At 44.9% G+C, this 22715-nt stretch overlaps 2 non-coding genes across 2 annotated transcripts; one reads left to right on the plus strand and one right to left on the minus strand.

The window, feature by feature from the left end:
* Window positions 1-12387: 12387 nt before the first annotated feature.
* On the plus strand, window positions 12388-12469 carry trnas-cga (transfer RNA serine (anticodon CGA)). Its single transcript has one exon. It is a non-coding gene; the product is annotated as a tRNA-Ser (tRNA).
* A 5079-nt stretch (window positions 12470-17548) lies between these two features.
* trnat-agu (transfer RNA threonine (anticodon AGU)) lies at window positions 17549-17622 on the minus strand. Its single transcript has one exon. It is a non-coding gene; the product is annotated as a tRNA-Thr (tRNA).
* Window positions 17623-22715: the final 5093 nt, after the last annotated feature.

Consider the following 22715-nt stretch of genomic DNA (forward strand, 5'->3'; position numbering starts at 1 on the left):
TGGACACACACAAGGCAATGGAGATAGTACCTGGCCATCATCAACATTGATAGCACCATTCTGAAGAGAAATTTAATGAGTTATTCTGATAGGGAAGAATATGACTCCACCTCCAGAGCCTGACCCGTCCCTCAGAATCTAACTCTACCCTCCGAGTCTGCCTCCGCCCTGAGAATCTGACACGGCCCTCTGTGTCGGACCCCCTCCCATTGCCTTTGACCTCTGCCCCAGAGCCTGACCCTTCCCCCAGAGTCTGGCCCGACCTCCAGAGTCGGACTACTCCCCAAGAGTCTGAACCTTGCCCCAGAATCTGACACCTCCCCCAGAGTCTGACCAAGAGTCTGACCCCTGTCCGAGATCCTGACTCCTCCCTCAATGACTGAGTCCTCCCGAAGAGCCGGATACCTCCAGAGCGTCTGAGTCCTCCCTCAGAGCCTTACTCCGCCCTCAGAGTCTAACTCCTCCCCAGAGCCTTCCTCCTCCCTCAGAGTCTGACCCCTCCCAAGAGTCTGACTGTTCCCCCAGAGCCTGATTCCGCCTCCAGAGACTGACTCCTCCCTCAGAGCCTGACTCCTCCCCAGAGCCTTCTTTCTGCCTCAGAGCCAGACCCCCTCCCCCGAGAATCTGACTCTTCCCCCAGAAACTGTACCCGCCCCTGTATCTGACTCCGCCCTCAGGGCCTGACTCGAATGAGGAGAGATTGCGTTGGCTCGGCCTGTATTCACTCGAGTTTAGAATAATGAGAGCGGATCTCATTGAAACATCTAAAATTCTGACAGGACTCGACAGACTGGCTACAGGGAGGATGTTTCCTCTGGCCGAGGGGTCCAGATCGAGGGGTCACAGGATACGGGGTAGGACATTTAGGACTGAGATGAGGAGAAATTTCTTCACTCAGACGGTGGTGAATCTGTGGAATTCTCTACCACAGAAGGCTGTGGAGGCCAAATCACTGAATATGTTGAAGAATGAGAGAGATCGATTTCAAGACACTGAAGACATCAAGGGGTATGTGGAGAGAGCGGGAATATGGTATTGAGATGGAGGATCAGCCATGGTCATATTGAATGGCAGAGCAGGCTCGAAGGGCCGAATATGCTTCTATTTTCTAGGTTTCTTCGCCGGAGCAGCAGACGAGGGAGAAAAGAACGGAAGGGGAGGGAGATCGCGTGAGATGAAGTCGGGTGGGAGGATGCTTGTGTGGCGCATCAACGATGGCAGAAACCAAACGAGTCGGCCTGTTTCTCTGCTGTCGACTCGATATAAACAACAATTTTACTGCTGCAGTGAAGGCAGACTGAGTGCACGATTCCCAAGTTAAGAAGTAAAACGTGCAAGGAAGCGTTTGGATTTGAACCAAAGCTCTTGTATTCAGTAGTTGTATGCTCTAACACTGAGCCACACCTTAACATCTGTGATGATTTCGTGCACATACAAACTGATGAAGCTTCTTTTCAGGTTGGTTATATTAACATTGCTGACTGCCAGGAACTGAGCTCCGGTACGTTTTGTGAGCAAGAAATCATCACAGATGTGGGGGTGTAGCTCAGTGGTAGAGCATTTAACTGCAAATCATGATGTCGTTGGTGCAAATCCAGATATCCGCTCTCCCTTTTTTAACTGCATCCTGTTGGCAGTCATTCCGTCGGTCTATCTTCCCTGCAGCTGCAGGATTGTTGTTTATGTTGAGTAAAATTGAGTCGACAGCAGAGAAACAGGTCACTCGGCTCAACTGGTCTATGCTGGCATTGATGCTCCACAGTAGCCTCCTTCCTCCTTACTTCATCTGACCCAATCATCATATCCTTCTAATCCTTTCTCCCCCATATGTTAATCCAGCTTCCACTAAAATGCATCTACAATATTCCCCTCAACTATTCCTTGTGGTAGCGAGTTCCACATTCTCACCGCTCGCTGGGAAAATAAGTTTCTCCTGAATTCCCTATTGGATTTATCAGTGACGATCTTATATTGATGACCTATGGTTTTGGACTCCCCAACAAGTGGAAACATTTTCTCTGTGTCTAAAATGTTCATAAAGTTAAAGACCTCTATCAGGTTGACGATACCGGATTCTTTCCTCTTAGTCTGGTTCAGCAAAAACTGAAAGCGAATACACTTGAAAGTTTTAACACAATTTATTAGCTGCAGCTGGCCCGATCTATAGAATTGATTTCAACTCTTGACAGAGTCTGGTCAATCTCATAGAACAGGCAAATTACACAGTCAAAGTTCACACAATTATACATTTTCAGAGTGGGGAGTGACATGAGTAGCAAGGGGTTAAAACCAATCATAAGCTGAGTCTGGGCAAGCCATACTAACTGACATAATGACCGACCACTCACAGGTGATACCTGTTCATACGTAGGTCACAGGAAAGGGAGTCTCACTTATCTCAGGCCTGGGATGTTTTTCGACCTTGTCCGAAATAAGGATCCATTCATTAGGTAGCTGCAAAACAACACTCCCTACACCTGCTTACCCCAGAATTCAGCTTATCATATCGCTTTGCTTGATTCATAATAAAGCATACATTTTCATACAGGAAATTAATAACATAAACGAATGCTCAAGGATAAACTCATTTGAAAAGCTCATTGTTCTAATTCCAGCTAGCAAAATGGGCCACTTATATTAACCCTTGGTTTACCATACTGCCATTTTGTTATGGAGGCATCTTATTGAGCTACTGAAAGCTTACTACATATGCATTTCATTAGAGGGGCACCTCGTAGGTATTCTCATTCCCCCTTTTATCATTTATGATAAATAATCTTTGCTCAATCAACAGTTCTGATTGGTCAAGGCTCTATACTCGGATTTGGTTGATGGCTATCTTGCAGACAATTTTGATGCTAAGAACGGTTATGGCGAAAATGAGTATTGCTGCAATTAGGATAACCAATCCATGCACTAGATACGCTCCCCATGAGGTACCGAAAAGCCAGTCTAACCAACCCTCCCTTGGGGTTTGGCGTAATTTCTTTACTTCGTCCCGTATGTGCTTAGCCAGATTAGTTATGTTTTCTGAGTTATCTGGTATGTAGGTGCAGCACTCTGATCCAATCAGCGCACATGTTCCCCCTTTTTCGGCCAACAGATAGTCTAGAGCCATGCGATTTTGCAAGGCCACTGTACGCATGGCTATCATTTCGGCGTTAATGTCCTGCAGTGCGTCTGCTGCTTCATTAGCTACCTGTTCTAAGACGGAAGCGATAAGCCGAATTTCCTTGATTGTCCTGCCCACCCCATACCCAGGGAACAAAATAGCGAAGTATCGTTCTGTCTCTGTGATTTCCCTTTTGAGTCGGTAATGGCGATGATCTGCTAGGGAGGGCAAGTGATGGATGTATGGTACCACATATCCCAAATAGCAGGACCCAGTCCATTTCTGAGGCAACCATGGGTATGCCTTATGGCCGCATATGAAATACGTACCATTGTAGGCTGTCAGATTGGAGGGCAATTCCGTGAATGGGGGCACCCCGTCTGGTCCCAGAGGTTGTTCCCCCTCCCCCCCCCGGAGTCTGTGCTGCAATACTGACCCATTTCCGCAGCCGGTCCATTGGATGGTACTGGGGCTGGCGTACATTGTCACATTGATGTATTGAGTACATCTGCTCCATCCCATTACCTGTCCACCCGTGGTGTTTTTAGACAGGCATATTACCCCCTGAGGCCTTGACGTGTTGGTGAGCATCAGGAATGGGGGCTTATAGGTACGATTGTAATTGGGTTGGTACCACCCCTTAAATTTGATCCCACACTTGGTGTGGTTGGTGTATTTTCTCCATTGCTCCCCCACTGGAACTGGCACTGTTAAATCGTATGCTCGTACATAGCCATTGTCTCTAATGCTGCTCCCGTCAGTTTCATTCCGATTTATCACCCATTCTGCCATTTCTGGGGAAGTTAGGGGAATCGGCCTTAGAGGGATACCTCCCTTGGAATGGGTAGGGATATGGGAGCACACCCAGCAGGAGGACATGTTTAAGCTTTGGGCATAGAGATGAGACATACAGAGAAAAGTATTTAAATACAGTCCCCTAGACACCCGAGTCACAGAGCGCCTGATCCCTCCTTTAGAGCATGGATCTGGGGCTGGGAATTCACTTCCGTTTCGGTGGCAAACAAAATCAAATTTGCATTTAGTCCGGTAACATGGTAAGTGACTATTCCTTTGTTGTGCTCCCAATATCAGTGTGCGGTAGGGCTGCCGCAAGAGCCCGGTAGAGGCGTCCACCTGGGTGACGTTCCATATTCCGAATCCATCTGGGTCGTTGCATCGAAGTACGTCTCCTGAGCATAGGTGGTATATGTGTTCAGGCTGGTCGCGCTGACAGGTATCCTGTTTGTTCACTCCCAGGGTGAAGCAGAGTAGAATAGAGGAGATCCGTAGTAAGGCTTTCATGGCTGGTCACGGCACCTGTATAGGAAAGATTTCTTGAAAGAAAAGAGAAGTTAGCATTTTAAATTTAAAACGTGGGACTGATAGTTTTACAGTGGTGGAGGTGAACCCAAGCACTCTTCCCCTCCACTTTCACAGCGGTAGGGGTGGTGAGTAAGACTTGATAGGGCCCCTCCCAACGAGGTTCCAGTCCTTTCCTTGTCCAATTCCTGATTAACACGTACATTCCAGGTTCGATTTTAGATGGACTGGCTATAGGAGGAAGTTCGATGTAGGCAGCTCGTACCCGAGAGTGAAGGCTTCTCAATGCCTTAGTTAATGACAAAATATAGTTAGTCATTTCTGTTGTCATGTGGTGAAAATGGACAGTCTTCGGAACGTTTTGATTCCACGGGGTCTTGAGGGGTCTGCCATATATAATTTCAGCAGGACTTAACCGCATTGCCCCAGCCGGGGTAGTGCGTATCTGAAACAAGGCTATAGGAAGAAGTTTGAGCCAAGTAGTACCAGTCTCAGCCTGCAGCTTGGCCAGTTTATTTTTCAAAGTCTGGTTAGCACGCTCAACCAACCCAGCGGCCTGTGGCCTGTAGGCACAATGTAGCTGTTGTTTCATGCCCATCTGGGTGCAGAATTCCTTATTCACCTGGCCTACAAAATGAGGGCCGTTATCTGAACTCAATTGATTTGGGATTCCGTATCTAGGAATGATCTCTTTCATCAGAACTTTTATAACAGTGGAGGCTTTATTATCCGTTGTCGGATAGGCCTCTATCCATTTACTAAATACATCAACAATAACTGGAACATATTTATAACCCTGACATCTTTGCAGCTCAATGTAGTCCATTTGGAGGGTCTCAAAGGGACCTTCAGGTAAAGGGGTTTTTCCCTTTTCGCAAGACACTGCCTTTCCAGGGTTGTGTTTCTGAAAAATAAGGCAACGACTGCTGATGCCCTGGGCTAGGGCTTGCAACCTCGGATGCCACCAAGTGGCCAGCAGTGTATCGCTAGCAGCTTTGGCCCCACAATGAGTTGCAAAATGTATACATTCAATAACCCATACTGCTAATTCATCCGACATACAAGTCTGCCCCGCAGGGGTAAGCCACAATTTAAAAACACAGTCATAAGTACAACCAAGTTGTTCCCACAATTTCTTGTCACAGCCAGGAGCGTTCTCCTGTAATTTAATGACGTCTTGGATGGTTGGCATTGGTTTTTCAGAGGGAGACTTGCTCTTGTTTGTGCTTTTAGTCTGACTCATCATTCTAGGGACAACCACCCTCTGTGTCTGGGACGCTTCCTTTGCTTCCCGATCAGCATATCTATTCCCTATATCTACTGAGGTCTGTCCTGTCGTGTGGGCGGAGCATTTCATAACCGAGATCTGTCTTGGTAGCATAAGGGCTTGTAATAAATCTGAGACTAACTTCTGATGGGAAATTTGCGTACCTGCAGAAGTCAGAAATCCCCTGTTTTTCCATAACTGTCCAAAATCGTGAACTACCCCGAAAGCGTATCTCGAATCTGTATAGATGTTCACTCTCAAGTTTTTTCCAAAAATGCAGGCTCTTATTAATGCAAACAGTTCCGCTTGTTGGGCAGAATATGGAAATTCAAAAGCAGCAGATTCAATAGTTTCACGGTATTGATTCACGATTGCATATCCCGAAAGTTTCTCCGCAAAGGAACCAATAGAGGCACTCCCATCTACATACATAGTTAAGTCTGGATCCTTTATTGGGACATCAGACAGATCGTCTCTGACAGAGGTGTCTTCCTTAATTAAAGATAAACAATCGTGTCCTGGGTCAGTCTGTTCAAAGGGTGGTTCTGTGAGAAAACATGCTGGATTGATGGTAGTACAATGTTTAAATTGCAGCTTAGGATTATTCAGCAGATATATCTCATACTTATTTTGTCGGGCCATGGTAAGATGTTGAGTCTGCAGCTGGCCTAATAATGCAGTTACCAAGTGTGAACTGTATACAGTGATGTCCTGTTGTAAAGTCAGATTAGCAGCCGACTGCAGGCTATTGTAAATGGCCGTTAAAATCTGAGTACAAACTGGATGTCCCAGTGCTACCGGGTCTAACTTCGAAGAGTAGTACGCTACCGGTCTATGCTTGTCTCCATGTTTTTGAGTCAGAACAGCAGTCGAGCAATCAGTGAGGATAGTACAGTACAACTGAAAGGGTCTGTCGTACAAGGGTCTCCCCAATGCGGGTGCTTGTGACAAAGCTGCCTTTAATCTCTTGAATGCCTCTAAAGCTTCGGAATCTAGTTGAAATTCGCCCTCTTTGTTGGTATATGGCGTTAATAATTTAGTGTCCAAGGCAATATTAGGGATCCACTGTCTGCAATAGTTTACCATTCCCATCCACTGCCGTACCTCCTTTGCAGTGCGAGGTACAGGGAATTGACAGATTGGTTCAATCCTGCTTCTTTCTAAGCCTCGCTCAGTTGCTGAGAGCAAGACGCCAAGAAACTTAACCCTCTGTTGGGCCACCAGTACTTTCGACTGGGATACTATGTACCCTAGCGAGGATAAGTGATTTAGCAGTTGGGCAGTGTCTTCCCGGTTACTCTGCTCATCAGGGCTGGCTATCAACAGATCGTCCACATACTGGACTAGTGCAGACCCTTGTTTTAAAGTCAATGCCTGTAATTGCTCCTGTAGGCATCTAGAAAACAACGTTGGGGAGTTAACGAAGCCTTGTGGCAGTCGGGTCCACGTATATTGCTGTCCCTTGTAAGTGAAGGCAAAAAGATACTGGCTAGATGGGTCTAGCGGCAAGGCGAAAAAGGCATGTTGGAGATCAACTACTGCAAAGATTTTAGCTGCTGCCGGGACTTGAGCCAGAATATGGGCCGGGTTGGGTACAAGTGCGTGTAGCGATTGTACAATAGCATTAATAGATCGTAAGTCCTGTACTAATCTGTACTGGTCTGGTTTCCCTGGCTTCGGAACTGCAAGAATGGGCGTGTTACACGGGGACTGACATTTAATCAAAATCCCTTGCTTTAATAATCCAGCGATCAGATGTCAATGCTTGGTATTGCCTGTTGCTTTAGTGGATATTGTCGAATAGAGGGTAATGCAACATTGTCCTGCAGGGCCACATGAATAGGAGTCATCTTAACGCATCCTACCTGTGTGGGGTCCTCTGCCCACACTTGCGGATTGACATATTCTGGTTTTTCTTTGCCCACATGGTGGCGCAATTGTGCTCTGTTAACCCTTGGTGTCTGATAAAACAGAATAGTCCGGCCATCTGTCAGGATCTGTTTCTGCCGGTTATTTGGATCAGCTTGTTCGACTGTCTGTTTTTACCATGGGTCCTAGATTCCTCGCATGGTGCGGGTAATTCACTTCCCGGGTGATATGTGGGGCCCCTTTTATTTCAAAGTATCCTGGATCCCATCCCATTGTTTTTGCAGCACGTCGAGTGATGTAACCTGTAATAGGTGCTTCCTTCCACAACTCTGAGGGGATCTCAACATACTCTGCTCTCCCTTCTGGTCCTGTAACCATAGCTCGACGGATAACTTCCCATTCCGTTCCTACATAGCTTCGGTAAAAGTCCTCCAATTCCTTATTTCTCCAACTCATATCGTAAGCCAAGGTTACATGAAGGGGACCCTCATCCTTAAAATCTAGAGACCACCATTGTGGGGTGATAGAAACATAACACTGCCTTTTGGGGGCCCATGGTTTCACAGTCAGTCCTTCGTCCCCGCACTCAATGCTCAGGCGGAATGTACAGAGCAAGTCTCCAGCCATGAGGTTACAGTCTAGTCCACTTGTGATTATAAATTGGTGTTTTACTGACTCATTTCCAAAATATACTTCCACTGGTTCAGATATCGGGTATTGGCTCACTTGTCCCTGAAAACCAGACAGACTCTGTCTTTCCCCGGACTCAGGGAGATTGAGCTCCGATCGGACAGATGACATAGTTGCTCCAGTGTCTACTAAGAATGTATGTGGGTTTCCTTCGATCATTAATGACAGAACCGGCTCCTGTTCTGACTGGATCCCGTTTACCACAAGGTTAGCTAGTCAATACTGGGGGAAGGGATTATTTTGGGAAAAGTCCGTATATCTTCCTCGTCCTTGATTCCCTTGCCAACCTCCTCTTTGCTGCCCTTGCATATGTTCCCCTCTTTGTTGTCTACGGGAGGGGCATTCCTTGCTCCAGTGGCCCCGCTGACCACAATTGAAACAGCCATCTGACCCTGTTTGTCTCCCTCCTCCTCTTCTCGCTTCAGAATTACGTTTCGGGGGAACATAGGGTGGGCCATAATTAGGGGCGGTTGGTCCGTTAGGATGTGTAACATATCCATTCCCTTCCCTGTCCACCCATCCTGGGACACAAGACTGAGGCTCCATCTGATATCCTGTTATGAGTTTTGGCTCTTCCTTTTTCATCACATACTCAGTCTTGACCCTAACTTGGGCTTGACTTTCCTGTTGCTTATTATTCGTCCAGTAGTATTTCACCGCCCTATTCATCTGGCTGGAAGTATTCTCTGACCAGTTCATATTATTAGTCTTAATTGTTTGAGCAACCTGAATCGGTAAACAGTTCAATAGCATAGCGCAGTACTGTGGTGAGTCTTTTTTGTCACGGTATGTTACATCCCCTGACTGATTCTGGTATATTTCAGAGAATCTTTCCAAATATTCGTCTGCCCCCTCTCCCTTTTTAGGCTTGGTGTTTAAGATCTTGGTTATAACAAATGTTTTTTGTAGAATAGCACTAAGGGCAGCAAAAAGACGCTGCTGGCGGTGTTCATCATTTGCGACCTGCTCCACCAATGCGGCATGATTCGGATAAGTCAACTGGTTCAGGAATTTAGTATGTTCAGCAGGGGTTAAAACTTGTTGTATTAGCGACCATAAGTCCCTTGATTCGGCATTATAGACGGAAATGGTAGTCCGAAGAAAGTCCACGAATGAGGTAGGTGCTTGTTTTCTACCCGGTATCCCGGTTAGAATGGCCATTATTTCGTGGGGTCTCCATGGACAGTACACATTTATCGTTTGGGGGTTGTCAGCGTTTCCGGCGTTAGGCGCGACATAGGCGGGATTCGGCACCTGTCTCATTGGTAACTGACGAGGGGTCGGTTCATATCTAACTCGTGTCTCAGTATTACGTCTTGAGTCTAGTGATATCAAGTCGTCTTCTGGCTCTCCAGTGTCTGCGTCTCTAAGTCCCTGATTGTCCGGTCTCGGCTGCTGTCCGGAACTAGGTGGGTTGGCTGAGGGTTTAAAACTTGGAGCCAATAAGCCCTTAGTTTGACTTCTGGTACGGGAGGAGACTGGGGAAACAATTTGAGGCGTTATGACAGCAGTTTGAACAACCGGTGTCGGAGCTGCTGAGGGATAGAGGTTACTGTATGCTGGAGGAGCACTAGGACCCTGGGGAGTTACATGGGACCTGAAGTTCCATTCATCTAATTCATCGTCTTCCCCGGTCAAAGCCATGCCAACCATTGGATGACGTAATCCACTCCTATCAAGTGTTTTAGACTCGACCGAAGTCTTTTCAGACTCCCGTTCTGCATGAGCACATTCTTTTTCTAGGACTTCTACAGACTTGACTATTCCTCCTTCAGTGAGTCCTATTCCTAACTTTAACGCGTTATCTTGCCAGCTGGCTAATAGTGAAGCTTCTCTCAATTCCTGACAGTACTGTTTCCATAAAGCAATTAACCCTTTGGCTGGTTTACCTCCGTTATTTTTCCAAATTAATTCCTCAGCCTTTATGACGGCATCTAGGTTTTTAGTTCCCCCCAATGGCCATTCACCGTTCCCCAGTTTTTTATTCAGCCCCCCTGACAACTGTCTTAATTGTTTTACCTTGTCCGGATATTTTTCACACAAAATCTGTAAGGCAGTTCCCTGTTCCGTAGTGACATCCAGACAATTACCCATCTTATCTTGTTTTGTTGCCCTTAGTCGACCAGTTAACACAACTGTATTGGTCGCTACCCAGTCAAGTCAACTAGTTAACGCTACCGTATGTCGCCACCCAGTTACTTACTGGATTTAATTATGGTCCTGACTGCTTGTGCCTCACAATCCTAAGTGCCCTTTGTGCCTACACCCACTTCAGGGTCCTGACCTTCGCGAAGAGGATCTCCTCTCTTAACAACCAGTCTAAGGCGGGGTGTGTGACAGGCACTTCCTTCTGTAGTCGATCAGCACAAGCAATCAGTTCCTGTTTGTATCCAATGCCCAAGGATTCAAAGTACTGGTTTATACCCAATCACCAGAGACTTGAAACCTAACCCTTAGTGATATTGATCACTGACCCACCGTGTTCAAAGGTCCTGTTTATATCCAATCACCAGGAACTCGAACCGAGTGATATTTTGATCACTAACGCACCGTATTCGCACTTCCTGTTTATTTTCAATGACCAGGAACGCGAACTGGACTCAGTGATGTTTGTTGATCACTGACCTACCGCTTCAGAGTTTCGGTTTCTACTCAATGACCCGGAACTCAAAGCCTGACCCAGTGGTATGTTGATTACCACTCCCTCAGTACGCCGACTGAACCTTAGTGATATTAATCACTAACCTATTTCCGTGTATTCGCCAGACTTAGTACTAAGCTGAATCTCGTAAGGACGCCACGCAAGAGTTAGCGATTGGACGATTCGTCGTCAGACGTGACAGATTTAGGAAAGCCGGAGTGGTAAAGAAGTGTTTACTCACCCGGGGCGCCCTCTCCTTCGTCCGTGTCCAAGACAATTCGTCTCTTACGCCGCGAACTCTCGGTGATCGACCGGTGAGATCCAGGACCCGAGCCCCCAAATGACGATACCGGATTCTTTACTCTTAGTCTGGTTCAGCAAAAACTGAAAGCGAATACACTTGAAAGTTTTAACACAATTTATTAGCTGCAGCTGGCCGTATCTATAGAATTGATTTCAACTCTTGACAGAGTCTGGTCAATCTCATAGAACAGGCAATTTACACAGTCAGAGTTCACACAATTATACATTTTCAGAGTGGGGAGGGACATGAGTAGCAAGGGGTTAAAACCAATCATAAGCTGAGTCTGGGCAAGCCATACTAACTGACAAAATGACCGACCACTCACAGGTGATACCTGTTCATACGTCGGTCACAGGAAAGGGAGTCTCACTCATCTCAGGCCTGGGATGTTTTTCGACCTTGTCCGAAATAAGGATCCATTCATTAGGTAGCTGCAAAACAACACTCCCTACACCTGCTTACCCCAGAATTCAGCTTATCATATCGCTTTGCTTGATTTATAATAAAGCATACATTTTCATACAGGAAATTAATAACATAAACGAATGCTCAAGGATAAACTCATTTGAAAAGCTCATTGTTCTAATTCTAGCTAGCAAAATGGGCCACTTATATTAACCCTTGGTTTACCATACTGCCATTTTGTTATGGAGGCATCTTATTGAGCTACTGAAAGCTTACTACATATGCATTTCATTAGAGGGGCACCTCGTAGGTATTCTCATCCACACATTAATGTCTCTTCGTCCTCACAGTGAAAACATCAGTAATTTTATTCCAGTATAAAAAGAAAGAAAGTCTTGTCTTTATAAAGCGCTTTTCAAGACCTCAAGACCTCCCAAAGCGCTATACAGCCAATGAGGTATTTTTGAAGTGTAGTCACTGTTATACTTGTGTTGGAGTGGATAATCTGCGGATGCCGAGGGAGACAACAATGTAACTTTCGAGAAATTAATTCTGAAAAGTCTCACTTGGCATGACAAGTCGCACATTCAAAACGAATGTGGTAAAGAGAGGCTAATATTGTTGATATGAAATAGTTAGTGTACAACTTCACATTGCTGTGCATCGGAATAGAAAAAGTGATTGGATGGATCGCAGGATGGCCGATCGGCGATGGGTTGCACCGAATTCTGCACTGGTTGCACCCTTTTGGTAGCAGTAGCTGTTCTGTTTTTTGCATAGCTGCGATGGCCGAGTGGTTAAGGCGTTGGACTCGAAATCTAATGGGGTTTTCCTGCGCAGGTTCGAATCCTGCTCGTAGCGCTATTTCTTCGAGATTTGTTCAATGATCAAACAAATAAGGACTGGAGTTGACGGACCGTGTTCCCTCCCTCAGAGAGATGCTCCAGCGTGGCAAATGCTTTTAATTCGGAGTCAATGGTCTCTTGCAGAGTTGCACGGCACGTGAAAGAATCTCGACCAAGCTCCATCTTAAATTCTGCTCGTTCGCAAAGCTTGATATTTATCCGATTTGTTTCTATACTTTAATCTCTCCCTGTCCCTGTCTCTTGACTCTCTGAATTTTCCCCTGATGGACTTCTCAGGTTTTCTTGAACGGCCAAGGATGATCGAACCTGCAACACCAGCAGAGAAGGGTAAAGATGGAAAGACTGAGACCGGGGGAGAAGCAAAGGTGCAACCCAGTTGATGTATTCGGAGCTATTGTCCACACATTTATGTCTCTTCGACCTCACAGTGAAAAAAATCAGCAAGTTGAATACAGTGCACTTATGGTGGAGTGTTTAAATGCGAGTGTTGAGACATACAACAATCGAACCGTTGCCATGGTGATGATTGAATCTAAACACTAGACCACAAAGAAACGCTGAAAATTCTTTGGTGCGAACAAGCAGCCCAACGCGGCCTTTCCTCCTTGCCTCTTTGTAATTCAGGTCATTATCGTGCGAGACAAGCTGCCCGCAAAAAAATGGCATTTTCTGTTCAAACTACTATCGCGACAGAAGGTGATGTTCAGGCAATGACAGCACCAAGTGCAACTAGGCATGTACATGAAATGGAAAGTGAGGTAAAATACTACCACAAGCTGCTGATGGACATGTTTCCATTTCCAAAATTCACGAACCTGAATGCAGCTCCTGGGAAAACTGCAAGGCCACGCAGGTCCATCATGAATCATTTGAAGCAACTGGCAGTTTAAAGTGGCATCTCCTCCTGCTTCTGTCGGGGGTGAAGGAGAGACACCGTCGTTATAAAAGTACAGTTTGATTTTGTACAGAACTGTACAGAGAATGAGCACATATACTGGGGCTGTGAGATATTCTATATTATTCATATTTAACCACAAGAATATCCGCAGTCGGAAGCTGAAAAGAAGGGAGAGATAAGAGGCCGGAAAATAAACACAGAGCTGAATGAATCACGCAAGAGTGAAAGAAAAGTAAATCTTACCAGTTCTGCTGTGTTCCGTGCGCAATCTTGGGCGCTCCCCGATGGACTGATGGTGAGAATTTAATGCTCCCACCAACGCATGAGTTCGATTCCAAGTCAGCGAATTAACTTTAGCAAAAGTTATTAAATTAATTACATGAAACTAATTAAACCCTGTTGGTAAATGAATGACTGTTTTATTCACCATTAATCAAACGATAACTTTCTATTTCATACTGAAGGAGATGTTGACGTGGTTACCGAGAGACAGTCAAAACTTCAATCAGATTTTTATGCTTTGCAGATGATCAAATTTCATCATTTTACAGACTGTATCTTAAGGGTATGATTAAAAGCTCAGTGCAGCTGTTGTTAAATTTAAAATGAATAGGCAATTGTCGCCGTTGATCACAGGAACGCCCAAACCGGTTCTACGATCAAGATGAAAGTAACGCAACGAGCAACATCTGATACAAAAATCCCCACCGTTTTGCTTTTCCAACATAAAAGGTGTGACATTTATTCTCTGAACATAGGAACAGTCTGGTCTCGCTCACTACAGAAATCTCCATGTCACAGCGAACCAGCTCTCCTGCAGCTTATGCGGCCTCCCTTCTGGCCTTTCCTGGGCTTGTCTGCCAAGGAGAATTGTGATTTTCTTGCTTCCAAAACATACATTGAAACCCTGGAACTTTGAGGCGAAGAATCCTGAGGAAAAATCAAATAAGAGCTCGAACCATCAAACTTCCGTGCAAACCGACAGCACCAACTAGACAGGCGAAGAGGTCACCTGCTAAACCAATAATTAATTGGGCTAAACTTTGAGTTTGCAGCGACCAATATAACAACTGTCTACAGTCAGTCCAAAATGAATGGTTGAAGCTTGTAGGAATGAAAATCCAAATAGCCGGTCTTCACTCTTAAACCAGCAACTATGAAGAAAAACATGCCGGAGAAATACTCGCTTTCAGTGCGGTGACACTGGGCCAGAGTAAAGCTCAGTTAATATGATTGGTGAGTGGCTGGAGGGTGGATTTCGAACTCCTGACCGATTGCACTGTGCATTTTCCAGATCTGCTTGGAGCACCAATCCCTTCAATTCATCACTTACAATTCGATTCTCGGTTTCATTTCACTGACGCTTGGTGAAATTTTACAAATTGGAAGTGATCAGTGTCAAAGCTAACCACGTCACCGACATGCTCGCAGATACAAAGCGGCAACACTCTGCTTCAGCAAGATGAAAGCCGAGAGCGATTTCACGGTCAAATATAATGGCTAACAAAAATTATTCAAAGAAAGTGCAGGTCGTTGAGTTGCCTTTAAATTCCTGATTGTTCGCATTGAAATTCTTCCCATTGCGTTTGAGAGCCACATGGGGCGATTTGGGGACTTCATTTCATTTTATGCAGAAGTTTCAAATGCAGTTCAAGGTCAAAAGTCCTGGGAACACTGTTGTTCACAATTTACCGGTGCTGGGACCACTGTTGTTCGCAATTTATCGGTGTTGGGACCACTGTTGTTTACAATTTACCGGTGCTGCGACCATTGTTGTTCACAAATTATCGGTGCTGGGACCACTGTTGTTCACAATTTGTCGGTGCTGCGACCATTGTTGTTCACAATTTATCGGTTCTGGGATCACTGTTTTTCACAATTTGTCGGTGCTGCGACCATTGTTGTTCACAATTTATCGGTGCTGGGACCATTGTTGTTCACAATTTATCGGTGCTGGGATTACTGTTGTTCACAATTTATCAGTGCTGGGTTTGAGAATGCATACGGGGCGCCCTTTTAATAAAAATGCATATGGGGTAAGCTTTTAGTGGTTTATAGTGAGATACCTCCATAGCGAAGTAGCAGTGTGGTGAACCAATGGTTAATATAAGTAGCCCATTTTGCTCGCTAGAATTAGAAACAATGAGCTTCTTCTTTGACCACCTGTTTACGTTATTGATTTTCTTTATGTATAAGCCTGCCTTGTGTTAATCAAGCAAAGAGATATGATAAAGTTGAATTCTAGTATAAGGAGTTGTCATGCAGCTGCATTAATGAATGGATCTCCCTTTGCAGGCAAGATCAAAACACATCCCAAGCCAGAGATAAGGTAGCCTCCCTTTTCCTTGGCATGAACAAGTATTACCTGTGAGTGGTCGGTCATTATGTCAGTTAGCATGGCTTGCCAAGACTCAGCTTATGATTGGTTTTAACCCCTTGCTACTCATGTCCCTCCCCACTCTGAAAATGTATAATTGTGTGGATCTGCCTATGTAATTTTGCCTGCTCTATAAGATTGACCAGACTCTGTCAAGAGTTGAAATGAATTCTATAGATAAGGTCAGCTGCAGCTAATAAATTGTGTTAAACTTTCAAGTGTTATTCTCATCAGTTATTGCTGAACCAGACTAAGGGTAAAGAAATCCGGTATCGTCAGGTTCACGGTTGTTCACAATTTATCGGTGCTGGGTTCACAGTTGTTCACAATTTATCGGTGCTGGGACCACTGTTGTTCTCAATTTGTCGGTGCTGGGTCCACTGTTGTTCTCAATTTGTCGGTACTGGGACCACTGTTGTTCACAATTTATCGGTGCTGGGACCACTGTTGTTCTCAATTTATCGTTGCTGCGACCACTGTTCTTCACAATTTATCGGTGCTGCGACCACTGTTGTTCACAATTTACATCAATGATTTAGTCATAGGAATCGGAAATACAATTTCAAAATTGACAGACAGCACATAATTGGGAGCTGTAGTTAATAAAAAGGAAAAATGCGAAAAATACAGGAAGACGTCAGTAAACTTGCAAAATGGGCGTGTAAATGGCAAATTAGTTTCAATATTTATTGTGTATTCCCTTGCCTTGTTTGCCCTCCCTAATTGCATTACCTCATTCTCCAGATTGAATTGCATTTGCCACTATTCTATCCACCTGTCCATTCCACTCATATCTTCCTGCAGTCCACAGCTTCCCTCCTCACCATCAACCACACGACCAATTTTTGCATCTTCTGCAAAATTGTTAATAATACCCCGTACATTTAAATCCAAATCAATGATCTGTGCTACGAAAAGCAGCGACCTAGTACGGATCCCTGCGGAACCCCACTCGAGACAGCCTTGCAGTCACAAAAACACCCGTCGACCATTGCTTCCTGCCAGTCAGTCAATTTTGGATCAACTTGACAATTTCCCTTGGATCCAATGGGCTTTTACACTTTTGACCAATCTGCCATGTAGGACTTTGTCAAAAGCCTCGCGAAAATCTATGTAGACTACAAAAAACGCACTACCCTCATCCACCTTCCTTGATACCTCCAAAACAATTCAATTCAAACGACCTTCCCTTAACAAATCCACGCTGACTGCCCTTCATTAATGCGTCCCTTTCTAAATGAAGATTAATACTTTCCCCCAGAATTGTGCTCAATACCGAGGTTAGGCTGACTGGCCTGCAATAATTCGATCTATTCCTTTCTCCCTTTTTAAACAACGGTACAACTTCAGCAGTCCTCCAATCCTCCGGCATCACACCTGTAGCCAGGGAGGATTGGAAAATGATGGTCACAGCCTCCGATATTTCCTTCCTTGCTTCTGTTAACAGCCTGGGATGTATTTCATCCGGGCCTGGCGATTCAGGTGGAGTGATTTGGGGACTTCCTTTCCCTCTTTGCAAACGTTTGCACCGCAGGTCAAGATCACAAATCCAGTTCCAAATTTGGACTACTTCCGGGTTTGAACCTCAAATCGCGAAATACACCCCGACCCCAACGAGTCCAGAAACAAGAACGTGTCTTTAAATTAACGTGTTCCAGACACATTCCATGAGAGGTCTGTCTGGACAATGAAAGGGCGTTTTTGAACAGTCATTCGGTTATCCGTTTCCTCCTGAACAAACACCACATTGTTATTTTGTCGCTCAATTCCACAAATTAGGTAAAATAACCAGCTGCACAAGGCACTGCTGGGAGTTGAACCCAGGATCTTCTGTTTACTGGACAGACGCTTTAACCAACTAAGCCACAGCGCCAATTGATGACATTTTGTCTCCACCTCCTCTCATTAATATCTATCAGCGACACTTCACTGTTGGGGGTTCAGGCCGTTTTATCTTTGTCTGTTTCGCTTGTCCGTTCACCTGTGCATTCCGACACTAACCGGATTTCTCGCTGTGTTTATCTTTGTGTATCCATCAGTGCGTTGATACACGGATGATTATGTGTGATTTTATTTGTTACATTAAATAAATTCGGGGATCAGACAATTCTCGCTCTGACATTGGAGAACTATTGAGCCGAACTTCACAGCGAAGTGTTGTTTATTGTGGTGCTGAAATTAAAAAATCGTAAGAGGAGCAAAAAGGGAAAAGGAGAAAAACTTGTGAGGGAAAATGAGGACAACTCTCAAGGTTTTTCCAAATATATTAAGAGAACGAAGGGAGGCTTGGAGTAATGTGGGCCGCTTGAAGACAGATGGAGGTGATATTGTAATTGAAAATCAGGAAATGGCAGAGTTGCTAAATTTTTACTTTGCATCGGTCGTCACAGAAATGGATGAGGCTAACATAGCAGAGACACTAGGAAAACTGTTAACAAATCAAGGGGTTTCGTTTTACTAAAATAATGGCAATGGAGAAAATAATTAGGCTAAATATAGACAAATCTCCACGACCTGATGTTTACCATCCCAGGGGATTGAAAGGAACAAGTGAGGAAATTGTACATGCTTTAGTCATGATCGATCAAAACTCTCTTGATTTAAGAATTGGTATTTAATGAAGCGCATCTTGATTGGAGGCTTCTGTTTGAGAAAGATCTCGAAGTGATAATTGAGAGACCGAAAATGAAGCTGTTTGGCAGGAGCGCTGATGCTGTCGGTTGTTCGCTGCTCTCGTGTTGCCCAATTGTTAAGCGTGCGTTACTTATTTATAGCAGTATGGGCTCCAGAAATGACCAGGTTGTGAGTTCGAGCGTCTTCTAAAACAATCAAACCTTTTACTCCGAACATTTTGACTGGAGTTCAAGGTACAACTGGTATGTTCCATAACGCGTCTACTTCTTAGAGTTCCCATGGGAGCTCTTGGGTTCCTCCGGCCTGCCGTCTTGCACTAGCAGGTGCCAGTTTACTTGTTCATAGGGGGAGAGGGGACTTTTAGCGGCAGCTCATATGGCAAAGGGGCCGGTACGAGATCTTTCAATCTAAAGAACCAAACAAACAATTCTTCTTTTCGTTAAGCCGATATTCATCGGTTGGAAGTTTCGTGTTGGCAAAATTTGGAAGGGAAATATGCTTCCTGGTGTCACTGTGTAACGGAAGAAATTATTCAGCTTACAGATGTTAATACGCTGAAAGGTCGAGAGGCCTTTTCCAGCTCCCGTGTGGGAAAAGTTCAGCTTTTGTGCCGCTGGGTAAAGTGTTATTTTAATTGGTGCTAACGAATGACAAGACATTTGGCACAAACAAGAAGAATTGTAAACTCACGCGTTCACTGTCCATGTTTCTTACATCATGTTCAACAGGATCAAGGATTCTCCTCAACACGTTGCTGAGAATTTTATAAAACGGTCCTCACCCTTGCTCGCCGGCTGCAGGGATGATTCAGAGGCCTCCCATGAATATGCACGATGGGAGCTTATGTAGTATCGAGCCTGGGTAGCTCAGTCGGTAGAGTATCAGACTTTTAAAGTGGGCAGTGAGCTGAAGGTCCAGCGTTTAACTCCCTGTCCAGGCTCCAAATTTCGGAATAGCTGGCAAGCTGTGACTTTGCAGCGGGACCTGCTATGTGTTGTCAAAGTTTCGGAAGTATCCTTTTTCCCAGTGTGGGCAGTAATGTGTTGTCTGAAGCGGTTCCCCATCAGGAATTCTAGTTCACTGTATTAATTTCGCAACACTCATTAAACTCTGTAAAAAAGACGAATGCTTGTTCAAATCGCCATTAATCAACCAGTAACTTTCTGTTTCCGGCTGAATGAAATGCTAACTTTTTAATGCTCTCATTCACCAGGCCGAAATTAGGGAGTTCAGAGGGGAAGAGAAAAAGGAAATGAGAGGCAAAGAGAAATATGACTATGGACTGACGGCCAACATAAAAGGGAATCCAAAAGTCTTCTGCAGGCATGTAAACAGTAAACGGGTAGTAAGCGGAGGCGAGAGGCGGATTCGGCCCGATCAAGGGGATCTACTTATGGAGGCAGAGGGGATGGCCGAGTTACCAAATGAGTACTTTGCATCTGTCTTTACCAAGGAAGAAGATGCTGCCAGAGTCTCATCAAAGGAACTTATAGTTGAGATACTGGATGGTCTAAAAATTGATAAAGAAGAGGCACTTGAACGGCTGGCTGTACTTAAAGTAGGTAAACCACCTGTTCCGGATGGGACACATGCTAGGTTGCTGAGGGAAGTAAGGGTGGAAATTGCGGAGGTACTGGCCATGATCTATCAACATCCTTAGATATGTGGGTGGTGCCAGAGGACAGGAGAATTGCAAAGGTTGCACCCTTGTTCAGAAATGGGTGCACGGATAAACCCAGCAAATATAGGCCAGTCAGTTTAACCTCAGTGGTGGGGAAACTTTTAGAAACGATATTCCGGGACAGAATTAACAGTCACTTGGTCGAGGGTGAATTGATTAGGGATAGCCAGCACGGATTTGTTAAATACAAATCGTGCTTAACTAACCTGTAAGAGTTTTTGATGAGGTAACAGAGAGGATAGATGAAGGCAATTCAGTTGATGCGGTGTATATGGACTTTCAAAAGGTCTTTGATAAAGTGCCGCATGGTAGGCTTATCATCAAGAAAGGGACAGGAAACAGAGATTACTGGGGAACGGTTGTTTTTCGAACTGGAGAGAGTTGTACAGTGGTGTTCCCCAGGGATCAGTGCTCGGACCACTGCTTTTCTTGATATATATCAATGACTTGGACTTGAGGGCACAGGGCACAATTTCAAAATTTGCAGATGAAACAAACCTTGGAAGGGTAGTAAACAGTGTTGAGGACAGTGATAGACTTCAAATGACATAGACAGGCTGGTGGCATGGGCGGAGACGTGGCAGATGAAATTTAACGCTGAAAAATGCGAAGTGATACATTTCGGTTGGAAGAACGAGGAGAGGCAATATAAACTCCAGGGCACAAATGTGAAAGCGGTACAGGAACAAAGAGGGGTTTATGTGTACAAATAGTTGAATGTGGCAGGGCAGGTTGAGAAAGGTGTTAAAAAGCATTCGGGGTCCTGGGCTTTATAAATAGATGTATAGAGTGCAAAAGTATGTAAGTCAGGATGAAACATTATAACAGACTGGTTCGAACACATCTGAAGTATTGTGTCCGGTTCGGGACACCGCACTTCAGGAAAGATGTGAAGGCCTTGGAGGGGGTGCAGAAAAAAATTACCAGCATAATTGCAGGGATGAGGGACTTTAGTTACGTGGATAGACTGGAGAATCTGAGGTTGTTCTCCTCGGAACAGAGACGGTTTTGTAGCGATTTGATAGAGGTATTCAAAATCATGAAGGATCTAAACACAGAAGATGGAGAGAAACTGCTCCAATTGGCGGAAGGGTCAAGAACCAGAGGACATCGGTTTCAGGTGATTGGCAAAATAACCAAAGGTGACATGAGGAAAACCTTCTTCACACAGGGAGAGGTTCGGATCTGAAATGCACTGCCCGAGGGTGTGAAGGAGGCAGATTCAATCATGGCCTTCAAAAGGGAACTGGATAAGTACTTGAAAGGAAAAAAAAATGCAGGGCTTCGGGGAAAGGCGGGGGAGTGTTTCTAGCTGGATTGCTCTTGCAGAGAGCTAGCACGGACTCGATGGTCCGAATGGCCTCTTTCCGTGCTGCAACCTTTCCATAATTCAACTCAATGTGCATGAGGCGATGCAAAGGGAACAGAGCGTGCCGCAAATCGACACACCTCTCAGTATCCTCCCAAGCAATGTAGTTTCAGAGCAAATAATTCTGAAACGTCTCACTTGACAACTCAAGTCGTACACTCGAAACCAATTTGGTAAAGGGAGACTAATATTGGTGATTGGAAATATTTGGTGTGCAACTTGATTTTGCTGGACACCGGAGCAGAAAACGAGATTGGATGCACAGACGTGGTCTGAAAGGATGGCCGATCGGCCGTGGGAGGCAACGAACTTTTACACTGGCTGCAAAGCTGAAGTAACAGCGGCTCGTTGGTCTAGGGGTATGATTCTCGCTTAGGGTGTTTCATTGAGTGATATGCGAGAGGTCCCGGGTTCAAATCCCGGACGCGCCCTCCTTTTAGTGAAAAGTCACCAATTGGCTTCTGACATGTTTTCAGTGTTGCTGTTGGTGGAACTGAATTATGTCCAGAGGATGTTTGAGCTGCAGTGGACTCAATGCCGGAGTATCGTCGGCGCAACACACGTGAAGGAAACAAAATGTCTCAAGATGATGAGGAATTTGAAGCTAAATTTGGATTGTTTTCCAATTCAGGCGGATATTAGATGACGGGATAGAAAGCCACATATCCAAGTTTGCCGATGACACCAAGATGGGCAGCATTTTCAGCAGTGCAGATGGAAACATAAAATTACAGAGAGGTATTAATATAATAAATGAATGGGTAAAATTGTGGCAAATCGATATCAATTTAGTCAAGTGTGAGGTCATCCACTTTGGACCAAAACGGATAGATCAGAATACTTTCTAAATGGTGAAAAGCTCGAAACAGTGGAGGTCCAAAAAGACTGATGTGTCCATCTACATACATCATTAAAATATCATTGACAGGTACAAAAAATAATCAAAAATGTTAATGGAATGTTGGTCTTTATATCTAGAGGACGAGAATACAAGGGGATAGGCATTATGATACAGCTATACAAAGCCCTGCTTGGACCACACCTGAAGTACTGTATTCAGTTCTGGGCAACGCACCTTAGGAAGGATATATTGGCTGTGGAGCGAGTGCAGCTTCGGTTTACTGGAATGTTACCTCAACCCCAAGGGTTTAATTACGAGGAGAGATTACATGAACTCGGGTTTACCTCGAATTTAGTAGATTAAGAGCTGATTTGATCGAACTTTTCGAAATATTAGGGGGAACTGATGGAGTCGATAGAGAAAATCTATTTCCGCCGGTTG

This window comes from Heptranchias perlo, chromosome 20, assembly GCF_035084215.1.
Source record: "Heptranchias perlo isolate sHepPer1 chromosome 20, sHepPer1.hap1, whole genome shotgun sequence".
Lineage (NCBI taxonomy): Eukaryota > Metazoa > Chordata > Chondrichthyes > Hexanchiformes > Hexanchidae > Heptranchias > Heptranchias perlo.